At 43.6% G+C, this 5672-nt stretch overlaps 1 protein-coding gene across 5 annotated transcripts in view; it reads left to right on the top strand.

Moving 5' to 3' along the window:
• The first annotated feature begins 5409 nt into the window (after nt 1-5409).
• Nucleotides 5410-5672, top strand: part of Gbp9 (guanylate-binding protein 9) — a 33894-nt gene continuing 33631 nt past the window's right edge. For 2 of the 5 annotated variants that reach the window (NR_153378.1, NM_172777.4), the window contains exon 1: nt 5475-5562. The gene's annotated coding sequence lies outside the window, so the exon portion shown is untranslated. Of the gene's footprint in view, nt 5563-5672 lie in introns of all 5 variants that reach the window. The other 3 variants (XR_003955638.1, XM_006534925.4, XM_006534924.3) reach the window with 3 other exon arrangements.

Below are 5672 nucleotides of genomic sequence, written 5' to 3'. Positions count from 1 at the left end.
TTCTTGTCTCTGAGTCTTCTTTCTGTCTTTCCTATACTCATCCTCACTCCTCGTTCAGAGGCTGCTTGACTTTGTGCCTTCTGGACAGGGACACTCTTTAATTTATGTAATGACTTTGTTGAGGTGGCCAGAATCAGGTCTTTTTAGAACTAAATCCCTTGATATGAAATGAGAGTTGCAGGAACATTCAGAAAAAGAAAAAAGGTTTGACACAGTATAATGTCAGATGCGGCCCTGACAATTTAATGCGTAAAAGTAAACATCAGGCCTTGTTAGTCTTTGGGATTTCAGTCTGGTGCCTAAAAATGGTTTTGGAAGAGTGAAACTATAAAGGCTGAGATGATAGTGTGCTGGGTTGGTCAATTCATGGACGTTGAAGTCCAGGTAAATGGCAATAATAGTTATGGTAAGAAAAACAGGACAAGTTTAAGGTCAATCACCAATGTGGAAAGGAACAGCAGTGTCTTTACTGAGCATAATGTGAGGAAGGAGAATGGACATCTACAATGACTGAGATACTTCCAGGGAGAGAGGAGAAGAGGTGTGAACTGAGACAGCAGATCAGGGGGCTCCTACCATGTGTTTAGATAGAAGGAAGGTAGAATTTCCAGGGTCTGTTTTAGATAAATTTTAGAAAGCAAAACCATCAAAGGACCAAGAAGTTTCTATTGTGCCCAAGTCTACAAGAAAGAGGTGTGCTGGTGATGAGTATTTTCCCAAAGGCACAGAGAAGACAATTGCGAAGATCTATCCTGACTACAAACATACCAGTCTTTAAAACACAGGAGGAGGACACATTGTGAACCCAAGTGCATCCGTTGATATGTCACTAGCTCTTGAGCATATACTCTCCACATCTCAGTCAGGCACACACACACATGCACCCACCCACACACATCCTTCCTGACCTGCTGGTGTGGTAAACAGAGAGTATCTTCAGTGGGTTCAAGCAGCCTTGTCTTGAATGAGGAAGGGAGATTACAAAGCAAATTTTGCTTTTTTTGTTACAAATAAGTGGACATTAAACCCAATTAAACATTTGTTGCCACTTGAAGACAAAAGTGCTACTTATTGAAGTTGAGTATATCCTACCTGGCCAGTCATCACCAAGATCATGGGATATATGAATATATTGAACTGAGTTATGCTACACAGGATGATAATGCCCCCACCTCAAGACTCTTAGAAAGTCTAACAGAAGTGTTTGTTTGTTAACACAGGTTTAACATCTTTAAATGGAATCAAACTGATTGCTAAAGGCATTCAACCACTCATTTGAAGTGCATTTGAACTCTGGTAATTGTGGCTGTTAGCAGAGATCCAGTGCCAGTCCGAGAAGTGTGATGGCATCCCTGGTCTCTGACGCAGGAGGTCTGGATCTTTAAGTGAGTTCTTGTCTGTACACAATAGGAATAGCAGCAGAGGCCTAGGCAGAAGCCTGTCCCCTGGGTTGCAACCAGTGAGCTCTAGCTGAAGGGAGAAGCCTGGGGCTCAGGGAAACTTTCTCTCAGGTTTAGGCTGTGCCTGCTTAGTCTGTTCTTTCTCCTGCAAAAAGTAATATGTATTGTTCATTTGTGTGCATTCATCTGCATACACATGCCAGGGTGTATGCTGTTCCAGTCAGAAGACAGATTTAAGGATCACTTGGGTCCAGATTGTCTGAATGTGAACATATAAAGAAAGTAAGACCAGGCAGGCAAGACTGTCCCAGCCTAAGCCCACTGCAGATGCTTGTCCAAGGTTTCTAGCACTTCAATTTGCTGCTGTGGTTCTTGCAGTTTGCTGCCTGCTGCCTCCTTCTGTAGTGCAGGATTTTGCACAGCCTGGGCTTTTATGTGTTTTGATTTGGCTGCTGCTACTGTACAAATGATGCTCTGTGATTGGTTTGAGGAGCTCAGGCTGCCTCCCCGCTCTCAGTAAGGTTTTAGCAAGCTCTCTGCAGACTACCGACTGCTTTGGTTCCTGGCAGTGTACATAGCACGATGAGAGGAAACACTCAGAGGCTGCTACATTAGAGGAGTTTCACAAGGCCTCCACCTAGATGACGATCTATAGGCAGTCAATGCTGCGGAGAGTAAGAATCAGTGTTCTCCAAATAGAAGCCCCCTCTTAGATTATTCTTACGCGCGTTCGCGACCGGCCAGGAAAGACGCAACAAACCGGAATCTTCTGTGGCAAAAGCTTTATTGCTTACATCTTCAGGAGCAAGAGAGAGAATGGCGAAACCCGTCCCTTTTTAGGAGAATTATCCTCTGCCTAGGACGTGTCGCTCCCTGATTGGCTGCAGCCCATTGGCCAAGTTGTCGTCACGGGGAAGGCAGAGCACATGGAGTGGAGAACTACACTTGGCACATGCGCAGATTATTTGTTTACCACTTAGAACACAGGATGTCAGCGCCATCTTGTAACGGCGAATGTGAGGGCGGCTCCCCACAGATTATCTCAACATTAGTGGTCTCCCTAGATACATATGCATACCATAATACCAAATAGATTCACTAGATCACATGTTCATGTGCACATGCACACAGACGTGTCTTTACATCCCTTCAGAGGAAGACATCCTGTTGATAAGTATGGAAAATTCTCCTAGTCATTCTTTGCAAAAATCTGAGGGGAAATTTGCTAAGTCCCAAACTATGTGACTTTTTTGACAGCATGCTTCAGTGATCAAAGGTTAACCTAACCAGATTATAATTTTCTCTCTTAATTGTTGGGCTTTAGCAGCTATGTTGGCCTCCCCCTTGGACTGAAGTTTTGAATACAGTATTCTAGTCTTCAGGATAAATCAGTAATTTATTAGCAACGACAATGGACGAGTTCTCAAGTCATTAGAAATACCATAGGACTTCAATTATATTTCAACCACTGAGTTTCTTCATAATAATTGTACCAAAGTATCAGCTGAATACTTCCCAAGGTGGAGCCAAACTCCAATGGCAGCTAATTCTACCCATGTCAAACAATGCTCAGTGTGTACAAAGTCACTTTCAGTATCATAGATAGAGCTACAATAGAGCTATGTCTTACTTATATGCTTCTAAGGTCTTGAATGGATTAATTTGCATTCAATTTCGCATAGTTACTCCAGATTTCCCAATTTATAGTTAGTGTATTCTGATGACTTTCTGTGTGAAAATATGAATGTAACTGAAATGGGAGAGCATGCAAATCCAGCTTAGACAGAAACTGGAAGTGTTGTCAAGAGGCATTTGCTCAAGAGGCCAACTTCTATGTTGATATTTGTTCTGCCCAAACAAAACAAAAGTCCATAGCAGACTCTGGAAAACCCTTTCATATTGAAACCATCACGTCTGTGGGTGCTTTTGGATCACATTTGCCCTTGGGGATCTTTCAGTATCTCATTGACCATCAATACTTGCAGGCTGTCTTAGGGTTTTAGTGCTGTGAACAGACACCATGGCCAAGACAAGTCTTATAAAGGACAACATATATTTGAGGCTGGCTTACAGGTTCAGAGTTACAGTCCATTATCAAAGTGGGAGCATTACAGCATTCAGGTAGGCGTGGTGAAGGAGGAGCTGAGAATTCTACATCTTTATCTGAAGCCTGTTAGCAGAATACTGACTTCCAGACAGATAGATTGAGGGTCTTCAAGGCACATCCATTCCAAAAGCCACACCCACAAAGCCACACCTACTCCAACAAGGCCACACCTCCTAACAGTACCACTCCCTGGGCCTGGCACATACAAACCATCACACTGGTAGAGGCAGTACTTACTTGGGTAGGAATGATGAAAACGAGGCCTAAAACACTGTACCACTGCTTAGTGTAACTCCCTTTCGCTCATCCTCAGGAGGCAACGCCAGAGCTGAAAGCTTCAACAGGTCCACAGAGTATAAATTTATACTCTCCAGATGGAAATGTTCTGTCTTTGACCACCCAGTATTTAAAAAAAATATTCTATGGCATAGTTACCTGACAACAATCATGGTACAAACATTCTACAGTAACTCAATGTTTTCTGCTCTTACATCTTCACTAGTATAAGTCTTAGGACCAGGAGTCAAGGTCAGAGGATTTGTGAGTCTCCTTTTTAAGTCATATTCTGGTGTGGTACTGTGCATTGAGTATTTCATTGTCGCACATTATTTGGTACTTTTGTTTCTTTCTATACAGAAATAGGTATTTGATAATATTCATGATGAATAGAGAGAGAGTTCACTGAAGTAGAATTAAGGTACCAGTTTACCTCCATGCTGCTGACCTGCTCCTTTGTCCCTTTATCACTCTGAGTTCTGCACCTAATGTCTAGGAGAATAAATTAAGGACCCTGAAGCTAGGTGCCTGGATATGGCCCAGTCTCCAAGGGGTACTCCCTTGTTTAATCCTTCCTGTGAAAACACAATGGATCACACTCTGCAGCTCTCCCCACTGCTTTGTGTTTCATCCTTTACAAATGGTGTTCAATCTCCCATCAGGGACAAAGTTCAGATCCCAAACTGGCTGCCTTCCTAAGAGCTCAGAAAATAAAGCTTCATTTTTAAGCTTCCACCTCTGAAGTGAGTTTTCTTAGCTGCTACCCTGAACACAACTCCTACTTACTATTCTTTAATTACTTCTTTAAAAACAGTTTTCAGAACAACTGTTGTGTTTTCTGAAAAAGAAAAAGAAGCCAGGGATATGTGTGGTGGAGGTGGGGTATGGTGAAGTGGAAGGTGGTATGGGGGGTGGGGGCATGCTGAGGCATCCTGTCCTCCTGAGGTACCAGCCACACAATTGTATAGTATAGAATAGAGTTTATTTTGGACATGGACAGGGGATTTGAAAGGGTAGTAGAGACAGAGAAAGAGGAACAGAGAGAGGGAGACAGGAAGCAGGGAGAGGACTTGAGAAAGAAGAGGGTAAGAAAGGAAGAGAGGAAGATCTCAGGGAGAGAGATTGAAAGAGAGAGAGAGAGAGAGAGAGGGAGAGAGAGAGGGCAGAGTGGACAAGCAGCCCTTTTTATAGTGAGTCATGCCCAGCTCGCTGTTGTCAGGAAACTGTGGGACAGAGTCCAGAAAGAAATGGCAACAGTTATGGTTCCTGTTTTAGAAAACACGTTTAAAACATTAAAGCTCTTCACTCAAAAAGCACCTGGAATTTCCCCTGAGAGAAGCACACGTGCAATCCTCCCAGATTGTGTCATTTCCACTGATAGGGGTCTGGGTTTACTGTGCTTTATCTGTGCCTAGAAGGCTGAGGAAACTGGAGATGGGTTCCAAAGAAAGAGAATGTAAACTCTTTCCACAGTGGAGGCCTGCTGTCCCTTGGCTGCAACACAGTTTCTCACTGACTTTTCTGACACTAAGCATCCTCTGACCTCCCCTTCCAGTCTTGGCCAAGTTAACAATGCCTTGGCTTACTTTACTTTCAGTTTTGTTTCTGCTGCATCCTGTGTGTGTGTGTGTGTGTGTGTGTGTGTGTGTGTGTGTGTGTGTGTGTGTGGTCAGCGCACATAAAAGAGGAACAAAGAGAGCAGGAGGGAGGAGAGCAGAAGTGAGCCTGAGGAGGCAGCAGCAGCTGAGAACTGCACTTGGACCTGTGCTGTGGGACCAGGTATATTTACTTTTCCTTTCTTTAAGGAGCAACTTAGTCTGGACCTCAGCTTGATTTCCAAGTCAAAGGGGCAACTGAGGGAGGGGGAAGGGAGGCAGATTATGAGCTCT

The sequence above is a fragment of the Mus musculus genome, chromosome 5 (assembly GCF_000001635.26).
Source record: "Mus musculus strain C57BL/6J chromosome 5, GRCm38.p6 C57BL/6J".
Classification (NCBI taxonomy): domain Eukaryota; kingdom Metazoa; phylum Chordata; class Mammalia; order Rodentia; family Muridae; genus Mus; species Mus musculus.
The sequence above is the reverse complement of the archived record's forward strand: the minus strand, read 5'-3'. Positions and strand labels throughout refer to the sequence as shown.